Source organism: Macaca mulatta, chromosome 12 (assembly GCF_049350105.2).
Source record: "Macaca mulatta isolate MMU2019108-1 chromosome 12, T2T-MMU8v2.0, whole genome shotgun sequence".
NCBI lineage: Eukaryota > Metazoa > Chordata > Mammalia > Primates > Cercopithecidae > Macaca > Macaca mulatta.
In genome coordinates this window covers 131,121,908-131,144,293 of record NC_133417.1, presented here as the reverse complement: position 1 = coordinate 131,144,293, position 22,386 = coordinate 131,121,908, and the positions used below count along the sequence as shown (strand labels likewise).

The 22,386-nt window shown below is 37.5% G+C and overlaps 1 long non-coding RNA gene across 2 annotated transcripts in view; it reads left to right on the top strand.

Moving 5' to 3' along the window:
• Window positions 1–22,386, top strand: part of LOC144333581 (uncharacterized) — a 526,217-nt gene that overhangs the window by 445,909 nt on the left and 57,922 nt on the right. For both annotated transcript variants that reach the window (XR_013402339.1, XR_013402338.1), the window contains exon 2: window positions 14,096–14,268. This is a non-coding gene — a long non-coding RNA (uncharacterized LOC144333581). The remainder of the gene's footprint in view (window positions 1–14,095; window positions 14,269–22,386) is intronic.

Below are 22,386 nucleotides of genomic sequence, written 5' to 3'. Positions count from 1 at the left end.
AGACCAATAGGTCTTGTTTTTAAAATTCATTCAGCTGCTTTGCATCTTTTGACTGGAAAGTTTAGTCCATTTGCATTCAATGTTATTATTGATAAGTAGGGGCTTACTCCTGCCATTTTGTTAAATGTTTCCTGGTTCTTTTGCAGCCTTCTCTTGTTTCTTTCCTTTCTTCCTGTCTTCCTTCTAGTGAAGGTGATTTTCTCTGTGTGGTATGCTTTAATTTCTTGCTTTTTATCTTTTTATGTCTCCATTGTATGTTTTTTATTTGAGGTTACCATAAGACTTGCATATACCATCTTATAACCTATTAATTTAAGCTGATGATAACATAACACTGATTACATAACACGAAAAAAGAAAACTAAGAACTCTATACCTTAACTTCATTCCCTGCTTTTTGACTTTTTACTGTTTCTCTTTATGTCTTATTTCACCATGTCTTGAAAAGTTGTTATAATTTTTTTTTGATTGGTTGATCATTTAGTCTTTCTACTTAGGACCAGAGTAGTTTACACACCACAATTACAGTGTTACACTATTCTTTTTCTTCTGTGTGTTTCCTATTACAAGTGAGTTTTGTACCTTCAAATGATTTCTTCTTGCTCATTAACTTTTTTTTTCAGATTGAAGGACTCTCTTTAACATTTCTTGCAGGATATGCCTGATGTTAATGAAATCCCTCAGCTTTTGTTTGACTGGGAAGGACTTTATTTCTCCTTCATGCTTGAGGATATTTTTGTCAGATACACAATTCTAGGATGAAAGTTTTTCCTTTATGTCATACCACTCTCTCCTCGATTGTAATATTTCCACTGAAGTCTGCTGCCGATTGTAATATTTCCACTGAAGTCTGCTGCCAGACTTATGGAAGCTCCATTGTATGTTATTTATTTATTTTATATTGCTGATTTTAGGATTCTTTCTTTATCCTTGACCTTTTAGCGTTTGATTATTAAATGCTTTGAGGTAGTCTTTTTTGAGTTACATCTCCTTGGTGTTCTATAACTTTCTTGTGTATGAATGTTGATACCTTTCTCTAGGTTTGGGAAGTTCTCTGTTATTATCCCTTTGAAAACCATTTTTACCCCTATCTCTTTCTCTATCTCATCTTTAAGGTCAGTAACTCTTAAATTTGCCCTTTTGAGGCTATTTTCTGGATCTTATATACAGGCTTCATTGTTTCTTATTCTTTTTTCTTTTGTCTCCTCTGACTATGTATTTTCAAGTAGCCTGTCTTCGGGCTCATTAATTCTTTCTTTCGCTTGATCAATTCTGCTATTAAGAGGCTCTGATGCATTCTTCAGCATGTCAATTGCATTTTTCAATTTAAATTTATTTGATAGAATTCTAAATTCCTTCTCTGTGTTAACTTGAATTTCTTTGAGTTTCCTAAAAATGGCTATTTTGAATTATCTGTCTGAAGGGTCATATATCTCCATTTCACTGGTATTGGTCCCTGGTGCCTTATTTATTTCATTTGGTGAGGTCACATTTTCCTAGATGGTGTTGATGCTTGTAGATGTTCATCAGTGTCTGGGTATTGAAGAGTTAGGTATTTATTGCAAGCCACTGGCTCTAAGCCCAGCCTATCCCTAAGAGTTGCCTGGGAATTGCAGTCCTTGTGTCCTACACTGCATTTTACCTTTACCTAAGACCCCAAAACACTTCACCACATGGTGGTGAGGCTTTCTGAGAAACTCAAATTCTAACTACTGGGATGGGCAATTCCTCACTGGCTAGGGCTGGCCCATCACTCCTTGCATGCATGGACACTGGCTGGGTCCAGCATGGCATTTTTTGTGTGTAAATCGTTGTTAAAATTTGTTATTCTAGCAGGAGGAATGAATGGTGTCAGCTTTTATTCTACCACCTTGCTCCGTCCATTGAGTTGTACTTTAATAGTTTGGTTTTTGCCTTGTGACCAACAATGTTCATAATGAAAAGGAGCCAGCTATGTAAAATTCATGTTTGTGTTTGCCATAGAAATATTGTTGAGAATGCTGTTTATCACATCAGTATGGCCTATGTAAAACTTCTCATGAGTTATTTCTTTTACATTTGACACCAGCAGAAAACTTCTCTCTACTTAAGTACTGGCTTGCTTCCTTCTTTCTAATAATGAGGACTATGCCATTTATCTATCATGTTCTCTTTTGACTGTCATGCCAGGAATTTCAGAGCCAGTTCTGAAACATAGCCATAGTGACTATGTTGACCATTACTAAGCTTAGCATACTATGGTTTTCTGTTTTCAATATTCCTAATGTTGTATTTGTGTTTTCTTAGCCTCGTTAGTACATATGTTGATATACGTCATGTTAAAGCCTTTGGAAATAAATGCATATAGATAAATTCAATACATAAATATCATAAGTTGGAATATTACTCAGCAATAAAAAGAACAAGCACACAACAAATTGGATAAATGATTTTTAATGAATTGTAAGGGCATTAGTTGAGTGATAAAAGCCAGTCACAAAAAATCCACATTCTGTATCATTCCTTTTATATAACATTCTTGAAATGATAAAACTATAGAGACAAACAACAGATTATTGGTTACCAGGTATTACAGTGGTAAAAGATAGGGTGTGGAGGTAACTACAAAGGAGTAGCATGATGCAGCTTCCTGTGAATGTATACTAATTACAAAATTTTTTAAAAGTTTAAAAAGAAATCTATGTACCTCCTGCACCCACACACGCATAGCCTCCCTTATTGTCAACATCCCCCAGTAGAGGGGTACATTTGTTACAATTAAGAGTATATGAGAAATCTTTAAATTTTCTTCTCAATTTGGCTGTAAACCTAAAATTGCCCTAAAATATAGTTTATTAAAAAAATTCATCAACCTGTACATTTTACATGGGAATTTTAGTGTACATAAATTATACCTTAACTAATATTAGTTAAATAATTCACAAGAATGACATTATCTACTAAATAATGAATTGATTGATTCCATTGATTAGCTATTGGAGGGACCCTAGGTTTGAGTTCCCTAAGAAAATAATTATCCTGGAGATAAGTTGTTTGCAGTTTGGTTGGTCAAATCATCTCATGAAAAGCCCTAAAGACATTTACACTCAGCCCACTTGTATAAGTGAATATAGTGCTGACCGCATAAAGCGTAAGTGGCTGGCCTGAATCAGATGGGGTTTATCTTCTGGGTACAGAATGATAGAAGTGCAAATAAGCAGAAGGGAAAGCTCTCAGAGTGAAAACAAAATGCTTTGTCTGCTCAGCCAGCAACACCAAGGCCAGTATCCAAGTAGATGAGCGCAGGTCACCAAGACCCACAGACCATGTAGGCATGCATAGACACCTGTTAAGTAAGAGAGGGGCTTGTGCAAAACCCTGCACCCCTGCCACCTGTGATTGTTCCAAAGCCATGAATAAGTACCATGAGGAGTTTGTCACTTTCCCAGACCCTTGAAGGGAATGGGTGATGCTCACAACCAGAGAGTTTCATCTACAGTGCAGCCATTAGGTCCATCAAATGAGGTGACAATATTCATATGTAATTTTTAAGCATCCCCAATACTCTCTTTGAAACATCTCTTGTTAATGGGCTATTTAGAGAGAGTATCTGAAACTTTTGAGGCCCAGGGCTGTACCTGCTGCCTTGATGGCACTGAACCACCAGGTTCTGAGATGCAACGAAATGTTTCTTCTAGAAACTGTTCAGTCAGCATAGATAAAAAAGTGTGCTGGTTTGACTTGATTTCTAAAGATCAGGCTTTGGACACAGGAAACATGTAGTGCTGTGTTTCTCAAAGTGTGGCCCCCAAACCCCAGGGATTCCAAGTATCAAATATAGATTTCAGTTCCAGACCTGCTGAATCTCAGGAGGCAGGGCCTGGGAAGCGGCATTTTAACAAGAATCCACATTACTGTGTATGCTGAGAATCACTGGTAGAGTGCAATGGAAAGAAGCAGATTGGTCAAAAACATTTTCACCAATAGCGTTTCATCATCCCTTTATTCATTTGTAGATGGCTGGTAGAACAAACCAGATAAAAACTCGCTCTTTTTCCCGCCACATTGCAGGAGCCAAAAATTGGAAATCACCAGGAGGCAGGTAGATGAGAACAAACGACCATCAAGGGGCCCACTATTTCCACCTGGGTAGTAGTTGGCTTCTGTGTGACATAGCATTACTAGATTCTAAAAAATCTTTGAAGTGCACATGGCTCAAAAGAAACTAATAATGTAATTCTAGAAGTCCACATTTGTTTCCTTAGATACATAACACTGCCCAAACAATTTGGTTGCAATTTTGAGGCAGTGGTTTCACAGTTACTTGATTAAACTGTGGTGCATTTTTATAAGAAGGAGATGGACTGATAGCACTCGAAGGTTTCTGCAAGTACCACACTTGAAAATTATAACTTTGCTTGCTTGTAATATTTTCAGCTGATTCCTCCTGTTTATAAATATATTTCCATAAGATTTTCCTCATGATCACAGGGGCTTCTTTATCAACTAAGTTAATATGCAGCTTTTCTGAGACAAAAAAAAAAAAAAGAAGTGTGTGTCACATTTAGCTTTTGAGAAAAATGTGTCATCAGCAAAGATGATACCTCTACATTATTGACAAGAAATACTTCCACAAACCATGAGCTTTCCTTACAGTTGACCGTCCTTCCCAAACCCCTAACATCTTCAATTAAGTAAGCTGACGTTAGGTGCAAAAGGGAAAGGGACTGAGCTATGAGATTCAAAGTAAGCAAGCAAGCAAGCAAGAAAGAAAGCTGGAAAATGCTGATGAATCACTGTGTATTCTGAAAGGGTGAGGTCATGCATTTTTTCCCATGAATAGTTATCTCCCTTTTTACTATGGACTACATCATCCATTTTATTTGGGATTATTTTGTTTGGGTGTCAGGGATATTTGTTCCTGTGACCACCCTCCCCCCATAGAAACCAAAATTTTATCTATAAACACAAGGCACCGTATCCTTTGAAGCAGGTAGCCCCTGGAGCCCCTGGAGCTGCTCAGCTGTTGCCCTTGACCTTAAGAGAACTTTTATTTTTCTCTCCACTTCTCAGTCCAGATTCTATTTTCATGCCAACGTGACATTGTGGCCTTTCTTATGAAGGGTTTGCCAGTTGCGCTGAATAGGCAAAATTGTACCAAGTATTTGATATATATTTAATACATGTCATGTTGAACTGTAAAGAATTAGTTTTGTGGAATACATTGCCCTTGACAGAGCAGGCAGCTTGATCTAAGCCAGTTTAAATATGTATAAAAGTGTGTGTACATTTATTAAGAAACATTCATAAACTGGAAAGCTTTATCTTGTTCTTTTATTTTCAGCTTTAGATCTAAAATAGAAGCAAAGCAAAACAGAGTGATTCATTCAATACAAATTAATAGTTACATGTTAATTTGTTGTTAATTATTATCAGCGAGTGTGTTACCTTTAAAAAATAACAGTACACTTGAATTTTTTTTGTTCTAATTTGGGGAGAAGACAGCTACTCAGAGAAGCAAAATAAAATAAAATAAATATGATTAAAATGATCTGTTCCTGAAAAGAAATTCAGATTCTACTAATATTCCCTAGATGTTTGCGTTATTGAGGCCATGTATTTTGTTTTTGGGGGGAACAAACTTTTCATGTTATAAAAGTCCAAATATCTGTTTATTCTCTCCTAAAATGAGGCAGAGATAACTGCTTGGTGATGAAGGCTGTATATAAATACACTTCTTTCTTCTTTTGTTCCTTTTAAAAATAAATTCTGAAATGCTCATTATATGCCATGTAGAAATGCAAAGTCTTTGAAACACCTCCGTTATCATTCAATAATTGCAAAGGTGACCTATTTAAACTAATTTTTGAGAAAGTACTACCTTCCCTGTGATAATATAAATAATGTCTCTAGAAAGATGAATTAATATATTTTATGGTTTATAGAAATGTGAGTAACTAAAATAATAATTTGCATTATGAAAACTGATTTCAAAATACAACAGAAATTAACATACTTTTCTGTTAGGAAAGTCATTTTTCAATGTTAAAGTAAAAAGTTTGTCAAGAGATAATTCTGATAACTTCTGATGATCATACTATTCTGGATGTCATCCATGTTCTTGTCTAGATCTATATACCATCCTTCCTGGTTCTACCCTATGTTATAGAAGGCTGACGTCTATGGACTGTATCATTGGGCTACCTTGCCCTTTGGCTTGCCAGTGGGGTGGATCAGTGAGAAGCCCTGGCAGTAGATCAGCTTGGAGGAGGAGAATGTGGTCACCCTTCTTACCAAGTGGCCACTGGTTAGGTGTGTTACTCTGCCAAAGGTCAGAAGCTTCCCAGGCAGTCCTGTCGATACATCAAATTTCTCCAAGTTCTGGTGACCCCTTTCTCCACTTTAGGCCTATGGGTAATAACAGCTACCCACCACTGCTAGCCCTGCGTGGGCTGAGCCATCTCTTGGTTTCTCTAAACCCTGGCCCACCCATTTGTAAAGAAAAGGGTTATCTTTATTAAAAATCTCTGAACTATGGTATTTGAAACAGGTATTTGTTTCTATCCAAACATGAATATTGACAGACATATCATGACAGACATATTGATTATCAGAATTAAGTTCAAGCAGACCTTACAGAGATTTAATAAAAATAGAAACTTCGTATCAGTTCTAGTTTTTTTTCCATATTCTCAACAACCTAGGTACATTTATCAAAACTTAGCTGTCTTTTTAAATGAAATGGTTAATGTCCTAATAAAAATATATTCTGTTTGCTATGGTTGGCATCATTACAGTGCTTTTAAAAAGCAGATTTTATTACTTTGGTTAAAGAAAAATATTAAATGCTGTGGAGAAAGGCTGTAAAAGCAGTGGGGTCAAAATATCTCCAAAATATACAATTTATTTTATTTTATTTATCTTATTATTTAAATTGTATTTTAGATTTAGGGGGTACATGTACAAATTTATTACTTGCGTATTTTGTGTAATGGTGAGGTTTTGGACTTCCAGTGAACCCATCACCCAAACAGTGAACAGTGTACCCAATGGACAGTTTTTCAACCCTCTCCCCGCTCCTCCCTTCTTCTGGTTTGGAGTCCTCAATGTCTATTATTTCCGTCTTTGTGTCCACAAAACATAAAATTTAGTTAGAAGTATTAGCCTTTCCCGTCAGTTCAAGTGTCTGCTTCATGTGAAGAACAAGAAGTGTTTTCTTCATTGCTGTATTCCAAGCACTTACCAGAGGTGGGCTCATGATAGATTCTCAATAAATATGTATTGAATTTGTAAATAAATCAAAACTTACTCTATTTTCTAATATAACTGAAAAGGAGGATGTAAAAATATAAAATCAGAGTCCAATAACTACATATTTATTTTAAAAATTAGGTTATACCTATCTGTGATGTAAATTTCTCTCTATAATTACTATTACATTAGAAATAAACAAATTTAATTGAGTCATCATGATAAGGGGATTAGATTGAATACCCGACTTTGAGTTCCAGAATTGAATAATAGGACCTCATACTTAAAAGAGTTCTGCAACAAATCCAGCATAGAATTGGAAAATCCCTCTAGAATTTGAAAATTGAGACCAAGAGAATGTAAGTGAATCATCCAAGATCACAAATGATTTAAAATTTAAATACTTTCCAATTTTACAGCCCAAGTGTAAGCCCCTGGATTTTGATCTGTAGTCTCCTAGAGAATTCCAGCTGCCCTGTGGACCAAGCACCCAATCTATGCTCTGAGAAGTAGATACCTTTTGGGAGAAAAGGACCTTTGAAGCTACTAGAATATCGTATTGTGCAAGGAAAAGGACACAGGGTGCGGGAGTTGTCTCACCCTCCTCTCTTCTCCGGACCTGCAGAGCAGGGGCTGATCCCTGGTTAGATCCTGGCTAGATTCCCAAAGACTTTAAAGGCTGATTGGTTCCCAGTGAACTGCTAAGAAGAAGTCAGTTCGCTATTGGGCAATGGGTTCACTGGAAGCCCAAACCTCACCATTATACAAAATCCGAAAGATGAGAGAGAGCTAAGACAGGGGATCCCAGACACAATACTCTTCAGGGGTGAGGGAGAAGCCCAGTTATCCTTTTTGCTGCTCATTCCATTCCTCTTTGTCCCTCTGTTCCTCTCTTCCTTTTGTATCTCTCTAATCTCTCTTTTTTTCACAAACTTCTCTCTGTGCCTCTCTTTCTCTCTTATCACTGACATCCTATTTCTCATTAAGAGCTTATCAGAGCTGTACCATTACTCCTTCCACTGATAACGTCAGCCATATCTATCTCTTTAATTGGTAGATTGGCAAATGGAATTCAATTTATGTTAACCAATTTTTGTTGAAGGCCAAACAGTGTTTCTAGGAATAAGTCATAGTTGCTAACGTCAGTGACTTTAAAGTCTAGGCAGACAGTTAAGACCTTAGGTAAATAATGGCTCTTCAATTTCCTTAAGTAGGAATAGATTTGATCACATCTACCTGAGTGAACCAGAACAAGCATATGATGTAAGTAGGTAATATTTAGATTGAACAATTATTTACCACAATAGGTAAGTGGGGGGAGAGACCTTAGATTGTTTTTCAGTTGTTAGGGGAAGAAAAGACTAGATAAGGAGGATGAAACTAGTTTGGGGAGAGATTTCTATGCTACAGCCCGAAATTCCGAGATGATTAGGTAGTTAGTGATGATTCTTTGAAAATACATTTAAATAAATAAGTGACATACAGTATTTGTTATATGTAACTTAAGTGACCCAAACTGACTAGAATCAACTAAAAAAAAGATAATTCATGAAAATAAAACAAAAGCAGATGGAAAGTGGGGCACACTGCCTGTTTGGTTGCTTGCTTGTGGTTTTTTTTTGTCTACCAAAATGGTTATTTATACGACATATTTTGAGAATCATACGTTTTGCCAAAAATTAAAATAAAATAATTACAAATTGAAATAAAACAAATGAAATTTAAAAGACATAGAAACTTAGGCCTCGTATAATTTTAAAAACTACCAAGAAAGCAAGCATTTATTTAGTAAATATGCAAGAAAATAATCAGATTCTGCTCATCTTTCATTCGCTCATTCATTTTTTTTTTCAACAAATAAATACTAATTGTTTTGGCTAGAACTATTTCAGGGATGAAAAGGTATCCTTTTCTTCCTTACTTTAGAGAAATATAGATTTTGTGGCAGAAGCTCAGCATATCTAAACACACCCAGATAGAATATATTCTATGCCACTTTGAAGTAGTTTGAGTATCACCTGAATTGGGATATCACTTCTAGTCCATTTCAGGTCATCTGTTGTTTTTTTTTATTTTTCACTTTTCCCTTATAGACTAAATATTATCATAGTATTAGCACATATAGTATATATGTCAATCTATATAACATATGGTGTTGGAAAACGTTTTCACTAGTAAGGATATTTACAAGAGAATTACGTCTCATTACTTATGTTCACAAATTTTAATAAACTGTTTCTGCCTATTGCCAAAATGTTTCCTATCCTCTCAAGAAATAAAACTGTTACTTTGTGTTTGGTTGAACTCACAGAATATTTTCTTTCTTGGGGTAAAATTATTATTTTTCTTACATAAGTAATATCCTAAAGTCATATGTTAATATATTGAATTCCATACCTCACCAACTGGGATATAAATGATATAACTTATGTTTGAAGTGGAAAAAAAGCTGTTAAGGTGGGCTGATGGCCATTGTCTTAAATATCACTTTCCCAACACCAAGGGTTACACCTGGAAACTGTTCATCATAGCCAAAAAGGCAGGGCTCCTTGGGATGTGGCTCATCAGAATGACTAATATAAAGTCACTTTTCTCATAAATCTGCCTATTCTCCCACCATCTGCTATTTGCATTTTTCCAGAAAGTTAAAAAAAATACTGATGGAATGTTTTGACCCAATTGCAGTTAAGTTCACATGGTTTACTCTTTTAGTTCCCAAGATGACATTTCAGCCAAGCCCTATAGTGGGGTATTGCATCAGAAGAGCTTCTATTATACAATGGGAATTCCAGGTGAGACATCTAGAGGCAAAAGGCGGAACTGCTGAAAAATTCAACTATCATTAGTAATATTTTGTTTCATATCAATTTTGAGCTATAAAAAAAAAAATCATCTAACAAACTATGTTCCCATCACTGAATTACTACCCTCTGTTCAACTCATAAAACTTTACATGTTTTAGCATGCCAGAGCTATGAGCTTAATAGTTTTTTTTTTTAATTTACAATGATTTGATAGAATGATTTGCATATATTTTAAACTATCAGCACCAAAGCAGATGCATATTTCCAATTCAAGGAAAATGTATATATATAGAATACATATTATGTGTTATGTCTGGACATGCACACAGACATTTGAGCTTAGACAAAGGCCAGGTCATGCCTGTTTAAAGCTAGTAATCTAGATGATGTTTCATTAAAACCAAAGGCATACATAACATTTGTAATAAAAGCCAAACAAACAAATAAAAACTTATTTGTCTAATTACATCTGAGACATTCTACTGGATACTGAGCTATTAGTAGTAAAAAAGGCAGAGATGGTCTCTGCCCTCATGGAGTTTATAATCTAGTATGAAGAGAGAGATACTTCAAAAAGCAACAATAACAGGATGGATTATTACAAATTAGAGGAATTGCTATGAAGGAAAGCAGGATATAAACTCATGGAACTATAGATATTCATTGACAGAGTGGCTTTAGACATCATCTAGTGATCAAATATGATATTTCACAAATAACTAATATATTATTTGTGATACAGTTGTGATATAATTGTGATATAGTCTAAGGTGATTACAGGATCTGTCCAAGGCCACATAGCTATAGGGGGCATGCATCAAATTAGACACAGAGAAAATTGACAGTTGATTTTTTTTTTATCACAAGAAGAGTTTGAAAATTTTTAATTAATTTTTTGACATGATAGATGTACATAATTCTGGGGTATCTGGGGTAATATACTTTCATATAATTTATAGAGATCAAATCAGTGTGTATTAGGTTCTCCAGAGGGACAGAACTAACAGGATATATGCACATATGAAAGGGATCTGTAGGATACATGCATATATGAAAGGGAGCTTATTATAGAGAATTGACTCAAAAAAATCACAAGGTGAAGTCCCACGATAGACCATCTGCAAGCTGAGGATGAAAGAAGCCAGTAATGGCTCAGTCCAAGTCCAAAAGCCTCAGAAGTAGGGAAGCAGACAGTGCAGCTTCAAGGCCCAAGAGCCCCCTGGCAAATCACTGGTGTAAGTCCAAGAGTCCAAAGGCCAAAGAACCTGAGGTCTGATGTCCAAGGGCAGGAATAAGGGATGGAAGCATCCAGCATGGGAGAAAGATGAAAGCCAGAAGACTCAGCAAGCCCCCTTCTCCCACCTTCTTCTGCCAGCTTTGTTCTAGCTGCGTTGGCAGCTGATTGGGTGGTGCCCACCCACATTGAGGGTGAGTCTTCCTCTCCCAGTCTAGTAACTCAAATGTTAATCTCCTGTGGCAACACCCTCACAGACATGCCCAGACCCAATACCAGCTATTTAGGCATCCTTCAGTCCAATCAAGTTGATGCCTAATATTAACTGCCACACAGTGTGATTGGGTATCCATCACCTTAAATATTTGTCTTTTCTTTATGCTAAAAACATTCAAATTATTCTTTTCTTGCTATTTTGAAATAAACAATAGAATCACGCTACCGAGGCCGGGCGCGGTGGCTCAAGCCTGTAATCGCAGCACTTTGGGAGGCCGAGATGGGCGGATCACGAGGTCAGGAGATCGAGACCATCCTGGCTAACACGGTGAAACCCCGTCTCTACTAAAAAATACAAAAAATTAGCCGGGCGAGGTGGCGGGCGCCTGTAGTCCCAGCTACTTGGGAGGCTGAGGCAGGAGAATGGCGTGAACCCAGGAGGCGGAGCTTGCAGTGAGCTGAGATCCGGCCACTGCACTCCAGCCTGGGCGACAGAGCGAGACTCCATCTCAAAAAAAAAAAAAAAAAAAAAAAAAAAAAAAAAGAATCACGCTACCGATCTATCAAATGTTAGGTCTTATTTTTTCTATTTAACTGTATATTAGCACGCATTAATCAACTACTCTTCATTCTTCCTCCCTTCTATGCTTTCCAGCCTCTGGTGACCACCAATCTACTTGCTATCTTCATGAGATACACTTTTTTTTAAGTTCCCACATATGAATAAGAATATGAAATATTTGCTTTTCTGTGCTTGTTTTATTTCACTTAATGTAATGACCTCCAGCTCCATCCATGTTGTTGCAAGTGACTGGATTTCCTCCTTTTTTATGGCTGAACAGTATTCCATTGTGTACACATACCACATTTTGTCTATCCAGTCATCCACTGATGGGCACTTAGGTTGATACCATATGTTGGCTATTGTGACTAGTGCTGCAATAAACACGAGAGGGCAAGTATTTTCTTTCTTTTGGATACATAACCAATAGTGAAATTACAGAATCATATGGAAGTTTCATTTTTAGTTTTTAAAGAACCTCCATACAGTTTTCAATAGTGATTGCACTAATTTACATTCCTACCAACAGTGTACAAGTGTTTCCCTGTCTTCATATCCTCACCAGCACCCCTTATTTCCAGCCTTTTTGATAAAAGCCATTTTAACTGGGGTGAGATGATATCTCATTGTGGTTTTGACTTGCATTTCTCTGATGATTAGTGATATTGAACACTTTTCATAGACTTCTTGGTCATCTGCATATCCTCTTTTGAAAAATATCTATTCAGATATTTTGCCAATTACACAGATCAGATTATTTGCTTTTTTTTTTTTTTTTGGTATTGAATTGTTTGAGCTCCTTATATATTTTGCTTACTAATTCTGTCAGACCAATAGTTTGCAAAGATGTTCTCCCGTCCTGTGGGTTGTCTCTTCACTTCATTCTGTTGATTGGCTCTTCATATGTTGTTGTTTCTTTAAGGTCAGCCACTGGTTTCTTTCTTTGTCCATTTTAGGAGGTCCCTGTTTGCTGCTGTTTCTTGTGGATGTGTGTCTATGTCTTTGCATTAAAGGATGAGTTATTTATTCCAGTCTTCTTTGTCTGGCTTGTTTTGGTTTTTATTGGATATGTTTACTTACAGATTCTTTGTAATTTACCTGTTGCTTTTCTTTCTTTTCCTACAAGGTTGATGCCTCCTTTTAGGCCCTAGATGCTTCTTTAAACTCACATTTGCCTAGGAGCTAGTAACATATCAGACTGTGCCCATATGAATGGGGGAGGTCCCAAAGGCAATATCCTGGAAGGCTGGCTAGGCATTCCTGCCAAGAGGTGTGTAGAACAACCTTCCTGCATCATGCTGCTGTTACACGACCACTCTGATCTCGCTTCTCCTTTGGCCAAGTTACAGAGCAAAGTTTTTGGGACTGGGTATGATAGTGCTGCTTCCCCACTTTGTCTCTGAATATTCCCAGAGATATTTCTCTCTTCAGACACTAGCAATGATTCCTGTGGGTTGAAGCAGGGAAAAGTTTGTGCTACAGAGTCCAGGATGGTGGGGAAGCTGGTTGTCCACCTTGATCCCACTTTGTCCAGCGTAGAAACCGTGAGTTAGTAGGAAATTGTCACTGTACATTTTCCTGGGCAGAAAAGGGATAGGACACTTGTGGATACAGGAGTCTGATTCTGTTCTGCTCAGAGTTTTTCATCTCTCTGTGACCCCAAGGACTCTCTCATTCTCACGTTTGAGTTCTGGGATATTGCTCATGATAATTGCCATGTGGTATATTTGTTTTGGCTTGCTTCTGGGACGCCATTTTGGAACTGGAAGTGAAAGACGGTTAATTTTATATACGTAAATAGTATTATATCGAATTTAAATAAACCTTGATTTGCCTAGCTTTTCTGGAGTAAAATGAGATTAGAAAAGCTGTAGAGGAAAAGATTCTCCTTGGTTTACAAATGCCAAAAGAGAAATAAATTTGGTGATCCTTTTCAGGAGGTTTATCAGTCAGGCTAAGTTATATTTTGATAACAAATAATCCTAAAATTTTAGTGCAACACATCAAGAAAGATCTCTCTCTCTCTCTCATGTCCCATGTGTTTCATAGGTTGCCTGTGACTGTACCCCATTTCATCTTCACCTCTGGGAACCAGGCTGATGGAGAAGTCTTCTAGCAGAAGTACTACTGGTCATGATGGCAGAAAGAGGAGCAAACTTGGTAGACCATGTGCTGGCCCTTGATCAGTCTACTGAGATGTGTCACATATCTCTGCTCACAAGGTGAGTCCCTGGTTTCACCTGAGTATAGTTTTATTGCCAGGAGAGGCACCAAAAATATGGGAGAATAATATGGGAGAATAATATACTACCTACCACATGCATGGAGTATATATGTTTTTTATATAAAGACTCTAAGGGGTGCAATATTTTAATGAAAGGAACACACTGGCTGCTTGTCTGGATTAGTTCTTAACAGTTATTTACGCCCTCAGTTTGAATCTACTTCTGGTAATAGCTCACTCATTTTTTGCTTGTGGAGGTCCCTCCTTCTCTCTTAGCCCAGGAGATCTAAGGCCCACCTCCAACTTTAAGAGTGAAACATCTAAGCCAATCACTACTTTATATTCTAGTGGCCATGAGGATTGGGTCAGAAGTGGGGACTTTATCTACAGCAAGTCTAGTTAAAGCAATTTTCATGTTTTTTGTGAAGCCACGGGTAGATGGTAGCATAAAAGAAAACTTTTTCCTGTGGGATCTGGACATTGAAGCATGTGAAGCAGAAGCTTCTTGCAGTCACCATGCTCATACTTAGATCTCAAGGGTGAACATAGGGAAGAGGAGACTATTGACCTGAGATGCATTGAGAATCAAAATCCTTGCAAAATGTCTCAGCTCCTGAATGCAGCTATTCCTGAATACAGCATTGCTCTTAGGCTTTATAGTTACTGGGGGTTTTTGTTGTTGCTGTAACTAATTTATTTGATTTGGGCTTTCAATACGTGCAACTTGAAAAACATAATGCATATTTTGGGAAACTTGTTGTGAGTCTATGCCTTCTTCCCTGTTTAAAGAAATAAGAAGAGGATAATTGAATTAGATGACATCTGGATTTAGCATTCCATAATTTCATAATTTAAGACACCTTATTTCATGATTAAGATGTTAGTAAAAGAATATTAATGTTTATATCCAATTGAGATTGGATTTCTAGCACATCTCTAATACTGTTGGTGACAAAAGTTACTCTTTTCCATGGTAATGCAGTTTTATTCTATGACATGGGCACTTTACAACCACTTCTCAAGGGTCAAGAAATTATCACAGAATAAATCTGCTAATATAGTTTTAATTGTTGTTGAGTCATTAGCTTGAAAGTTTCCTAAGTCCCAGGCCCCTTGAATGCCACCTCTTCCCCTAGTGGAGCTACAGTAAGGTAAGAAGACAGTGTATAATACATGTAACATACAAAATGTATGTTAATCGACTCTTTATGTTATGGTTAAAGCTTCCAGTCAACAGTAAGCTATGCAGTTAAGAAAATATTAGTTAAAAATCATAAGAAAGAGAAAGTATATTTACTTTTCATTAAGTGGAAGTGAATCAGCATAAAAGACTTCATCCTTGTCTTTGTGTTGACTAGGCTGAGGAGGAAGAGGAAGAGGAGGGGTTGGTTTGGTTGTGTCAGGTATAGTAGAGGTGGGAGAAAATCCATGTATATATGATTGGACCTGCACAGTTCAAACCATGTTTCCAGGGTCCGCTGTACAGTCACATGTCACTTAACAACAGGAATATGTTCTGAGAAATGCATGGTTACATGATTCTGTCATTGCATGAACACCATCAAGTGAACTTACATAAACCTCGATGGTACAGCCTACTGCACATCTAGCCTATTGTGTAAAGCCTATTGCTCCTGGCACAGACTTGTGCAGCATGTTACTGTTCTGAATACTGAAGACAGTTGTAACATAATGGTGAGCATTTGTGTATCTAAACATATTTAAACATTGAAAAGATACAGTAAGAAAACAGTAGAAGAGATAAAACATGGTACAGCTGTATTTACCATGAATGAAGCTTGAAGGACTGGAAGTTGCTCTAGACATCAGTGAGTGGTGAGTGAATGTGAAGGCCTAGGGCATTACTGTATATGACTGTGGGCTTTATAAACATTGTACATTTAGGCTAGAGAAATATATTTTTCTCTCTTCAATAATAAATTAACCTTAGTTGACTGCAACTTTGATATTTTATAAACTTAATTTTTTAAACTTTTTGACTATTTTAATTACACAGCTTAAGACATAAACACATTGTACAGCTATACAAATATTTTCTTTATATCCATATTCTTTAATCTTCTTTTTTCTGCTTTTGAAATTTCTCATTTTTATTACCTTTTACTTTTTAAACTTTTTAAAATTAGAAATGAAAACCCAAACATACACATTAGCCTCAGATTAAAAAAGTGTCACTGTTTTCCACCTTCATATCTTATCCCACTGGAAGATCTTCAGGGGAAATAATGTGCATGCACCTGCCATCTCCTGTGATTACACTACCTTATTTTGGAATACTTCCAGAAAGGCCTGCCTGAGATTGTTTTTACATCTATTTTTTTTATAAGTAGAAGAAGTACACTCTAAAATAACAATAAAATATAGTATAGTAAATACATCAACCAGTAACATCATCATTTATTATCATTATCAAATATCTTGTCCTCTACATAATTGTCTGTGCTAATTTTATATGACTGGTAGTGCAGTAGGTTTGTTTACACTAACATCACCACAAACATATGAGTAATGCATTGTGCTACAACAGTATGATGGCTACAGCATTACTAGGTGATAGGAATTCTTCAGCTTCATTATAGTCTTATGGGACCACTATCCTATCTGCAGTCCGACATGGATTGAAATATCTTTATATGGCACATGACTATAGCATTTTTTGCAACTACATGAGGAGACATTAAGCCCAGTAACATGCTACACCCATACCTGGTGGCAATTCAATTCCACAAATGATACTAAGCTCTGGTACTGAGCTTTACATACATGAAAGTGTCATGTTAAATATGATAGGGACATGCAGATAAAATCAGTTATTTACACTCAGTGAGTTGGCACTGCCTTGGAAGATAAGGCAAGCATCAATAGATAGAGAGACGGGTTTCAAGGTGGAAGAGGTCCCACATTGTAAGGGAAGGGGAACTGAAAGTATTTCCTGGAGGAAATAAAAATTGAAGCCAATTTCAAGAAGCTAAAAACTCAAAATGGTGTTGATAATGATGACGATGATAAATAAAAAACTAAACAGCTAAAATAATAAGGAATGTTTATTAAAGTATTACTTATGAAGTCCAGTAATAATCCTATGAAGATCATATGATTAAATCCTCATAATGACATTAAGAGGAGGTACACCTTCTTCATATTATGGTCAAGTACTGCTACAGCCCAGTGTGTTGAAATAACTTGTCTGTAGCTACACACCTAGTAGTGGAGGAGTCAGGATTCATATCCAGGTTTATCTCATCCTAGAGCTTGAGCCCTCATCTCGCATCTTGTCTCCCTGCCTTCGTCTAATACTACTTCTTCCTTCTCAATGTGTCCCACCCTCACCCTGTTCTAGGCTCTAGGGCCTCTGAAGGAAGGAAACTGGTCTGACTTGCTCTGTCCTAGGACTCCAACAGTCATAACAGAGTTATGCTGATGCTGACAATGCTGACAAAGTGGAAGTAACCCCACAAGGGCCAATGTCTTACCAAGGACTGTTCCAGTCCAATCACAGAGCCCAAGGGTGGTCCCAGGGTACTCTGAAACCCCTTGCAGTGGGAAATTTCTTCCATGCTTCTTCATCCTTTTACCTTCAGCTATTAAATATCATTTATACTCTCAATCAGATGATGTGGGAGTCAACTAGTGGTGAATGCCCCACCAAAAGATGCTGAGTCCATTCGTTTCAAATATTTAAGTAAGGAGAAGAACAAGAAAATCACTTCTTCATATATTCTGAAGTGATAATACTTGTATTAGAATATGAATGGTGTTGAAAGTGTGATGTCCAAGAATATGTCCTGAAAATCTTCCCAGTTTTTGATGTGCTAGCCTTAAAATTCTTAAGGAGTACAGACTACTTTGTGACTATGATAATTTAGGTGTTTCTCTTGGGAAATTGCTTTTGACAAATATATTTGAAATAATCTTGTTGTACTATGGCATTCTGGTTATAAAATTTTCAAAGAACGATAGATTTATTAGCCTAAGAATTTTGTGAATTAAATCTAGAGACTGTCATGAAAAATTGCAGTGTTTGGCTTTGTTTTTTAAAGACACTGAAGGCAAATAAGTCTTCACCTCTCCTGTGGTGACCACTTCCCGACAAGGGTTTACTTTCTCTATTGGTTGCTGAAACTCGAAGGTCTTCTGGTTTTCAGTCTTATTTTTATATGATTCTGTTTCTTTGTCATTTAATTGTTTCAGCTTAGAATTTGCCTGTGGGCCCTTTGAGTTGTAACAAAACAGCTGGCACATGACAAGTTGCTAGAGTTAACAGCCGCCCGTCACACTCCATTGCCAACTGTGACACCAATGATGAACGCAATTCCAGTTTTAAATGGACCCATTTTTTAACCTTGGAAAATTGTCCTTGTGATTTTGAGCTGTCAAGAGGAAAAGAAAATATCCACAATAACCTATATTTAATTTGTCATTTCTTTAATGCTTTTCTCATACTGCTTTTTATTGATAATCAAAAGGTCATATCAGTTAAAAATACAGATTTAAGAAGCATATGAAGAAGAAAGCACATTATTAAGGAACCACATGGAAAATATGACACATTTTAAGGGAAAAATATGAATACCTCATCTCATACTTCCTAGGACATGAAATATCACAATATACTAAGTAAAATACCATTACAAAGTAGACTATAGGACTGGGCATGGTGACACATACCTATAGTCCCAGCTACCTGGGAATCTTGGGCTTAGGCAATTCTGAGCTGTAGTGCGCTATATTCACGCCTATGAGTAGCCACTACACTCCAGCCTGGGCAATATAGCGAGAACCCATCCCCCAAAAAATCAAATGAAATAAAAGTAGACTATATGTAAGAAGGTATAAAAGAAGGTTGCAAAATTTTAATCAGAATTTATATTATACTATCACATTTAAGTCAAAGATTGCTACACTTGATGTTTTACTAGTCACCAAATACAAATCACTCATCCTTAAAGAATAAAGTTCAAACGTACTAATACCATATTGTGATGAATTGGAAATTAAACATGTAAGAATCTATTCTGGTTTTTTTTCAGTATGAAACAAGCCTTCTACAAGAGTCCAATAGAAAAGTAACATTTCATACAAAAAGTCATATTTTCTTTACTACATGAGGATGAAAAGATAAATTGAACAACACTGTTACAAAGCAAAAGTTAGAATTTGAGTAATATAGAAATAGAAAAATGAGGGGGGTGCGCCCAAGATGGCCGAATAGGAACAGCTCCAGCCTCCAGCTCCCAGCGTGAGCGACACAGAAGACGGGCGATTTCTGCATTTTCAACTGAGGTACCAGGTTCATCTCACTGGGGCGTGTCGAACAATTGGCGCTGGTACACGGGTGCAGCCCGACCAGTGAGAGCTGAAGCAGGGTGAGGCATCGCCTCACCTGGGAAGCACAAGGGGGAAGGGAATTCCTTTTCCTAGCCAAAGGAAATTGAGACACAAAACATCTGGAAAATAGGGTAACTCCCACCCTAATACTGCACTTTACCAAGGGTCTTAGCAAATGGCACACCAGGAGATTATATCCCACACCTGGCCCAGAGGGTCCCACACCCATGGAGCCTCCCTCATTGCTAGCACAGCAGTCTGAGATCTAACTGCAAGGCATCAGCGAGGCTGCAGGACTGGCACCCGCCATTGCTGAGGCTTAAGTAGGTAAACAAAGCCGCCGGAAGCTCGAATCGGGTGGAGCCCACCACAGCTCAAGGAGGCTGGCCTGCGTCTGTAGACTCCTCCTCTCTGGGGACAGGGCATAGCTAAACAAAAAGCAGCAGAAACCTCAGCAGAGGTAAATGCCCCTGTCTGACAGCTTTGAAGAGAGCAGTGGATCTCCCAGCACAGAGGTTGAGATCTGAGAACGGACAGACTGCCTGCTCAAGTGGGTCCCTGACTCTTGAGTAGCCTAACTGGGAGACATCCCCCACTAGGTGCAGACCGACACCTCACACCTCACGCCCCTGAGACGAAGCTTCCAGAGCAAGAATCAGACAGCAACACTCGCTGTTCAGCAACATTCTATCTTCTGCAGCCTCCGCTGCTGATACCCAGGCAAACAGGGTCTGGAGTGGACCTCAAGCAAACTCCAACAGACCTACAGCTGAGGGTCCTGACTGTTAAAAGGAAAACTAACAAACAGAAAGGACACCACACCAAAACCCCATCAGTACGTCACCATCATCAAAGACCAAAGGCAGATAAAACCACAAAGATGGGGAAAAAGCAGTTCAGAAAAGCTGGAAATTCAAAAAATCAGAACACATCTCCCCCTCCAAAGGAATGCAGCTCATCACCAGCAATGGAACAAAGCTGACTGGAGAATGACTTTGACGAGTTGAGAGAAGAAGGCTTCAGTCAATCAAACTTCTCGGAGCTAAAGGAGGAACTACATAACCAGCGCAAAGAAACTAAAAACCTTGAAAAAAGAATGGATGAATAGATAACTAGAATAATCAATGCAGAGAAGACCTTAAAAGAACTGATAGAGATGAAAACTATAACACAAGAACTACATGACAAATGCACAAGCTTTAGTAACGGACTTGATCAACTGGAAGAAAGAGTATCAGCGATTGAAGATCAAATGAATGAAATGAAGCGAGAAGAGAAGTGTGGAGAAAAAAGAGTAAAAAGAAATGAACAAAACCTCTAAGAAATATGGGATTATGTGAAAAGACCAAATCTACATATGATTGGTGTGCCTGAAAGTGGTGGGGAAAATGGAACCAAGTTGGAAAACACTCTTCAGGATATCATCCAGGAGAACTTCCTCAACCTAGTAAGGCAGGCCAACATTCAAATTCAGGAAATACAGAGAATGCCACAAAGATACTCCTCGAGAAGAGCAACTCCAAGACACATAATTGTCAGATTCACCAAAGTTGAAATGAAGGAAAAAATCTTAAGGGCAGTCAGAGAGAAAGGTCGGGTTACACACAAACGGAAGCCCATCAGACTAACAGCAGATCTCTCGGCAGAAACTCTCCAAGCCAGAAGAGAGTGGGGGCCAATATTCAACATTCTTAAAGAAAAGAATTTTCAACCCAGAATTTCATATCCAGCCAAACTAAGATTCATAAGTGAAGGAGAAATAAAAATCCTTTACAGACAAGCAAATGCTTAGAGATTTTGTCACCACCAGGCCTGCCCTACAAGAGATCCTGAAGGAAGCACTAAACATGGAAAAGAACAACAGGTACCAGTCATTGCAAAAACATGTCAAAATGTAAAGTCCATTGATGCTAGGAAGAAACTGCATCAACTAGTGAGCAAAATAACCAGCTAATATCATAATGACAGGATCAAGTTCACACAAAACAATATTAACCTTAAATGTAATTGGACTAAGTTGTCCATAAAAAGGCACAGACTGGAAAATTGGATAAAGAGTCAAGACCCATCAGTTTGCTGTATTCAGGAGAACCATCTCACATGCAGAGACACACATAGACTCAAAATAAAGGGATGGAGGAAGATCTACCAAGCAAATGGAAAACAAAAAAAAGCAGGGGTTGCAATCCTAGTCTCTGGTAAAACAGACTTTAAACCATCAAAGATCAAAAGAGACAAAGAAGGCCATTACATAATGGTAAATGGATCAATTCATCAAGGAAGAGCTAACTATCCTAAATATATATGCACCCAACACAGGAGCACCCAGATTCATAAAGCAAGTCCTTAGAGACTTACAAAGAGACTTAGACTCCCATACAATAATAATGGAAGACTTTAACACCCCACTGTCAACATTAGACAGATCAACAAGACAGAAAGTTAACAAGGACATCCAGGAATTGAACTCAACTCTGCACCAAGCAGACCTAATAGACATCTACAGAACTCTCCACCCCAAATCAACAGAATATACATTATTCTCAGCACCACATCACACTTATTCCAAAATTGACCACATAGTTGGAAGTAAAGCACTCCTCAGAAAATGTAAAAGAACAGAAATTATAACAAACTGTCTCTTAGACCACAGTGCAATCAAACTAGAACTCAGGACTAAGAAACTCAATCAAAACCGCTCAACTATATGGAAACTGAACAACCTGCTCCTGAATGACTACTGGGTACATAATGAAATGAAGGGAGA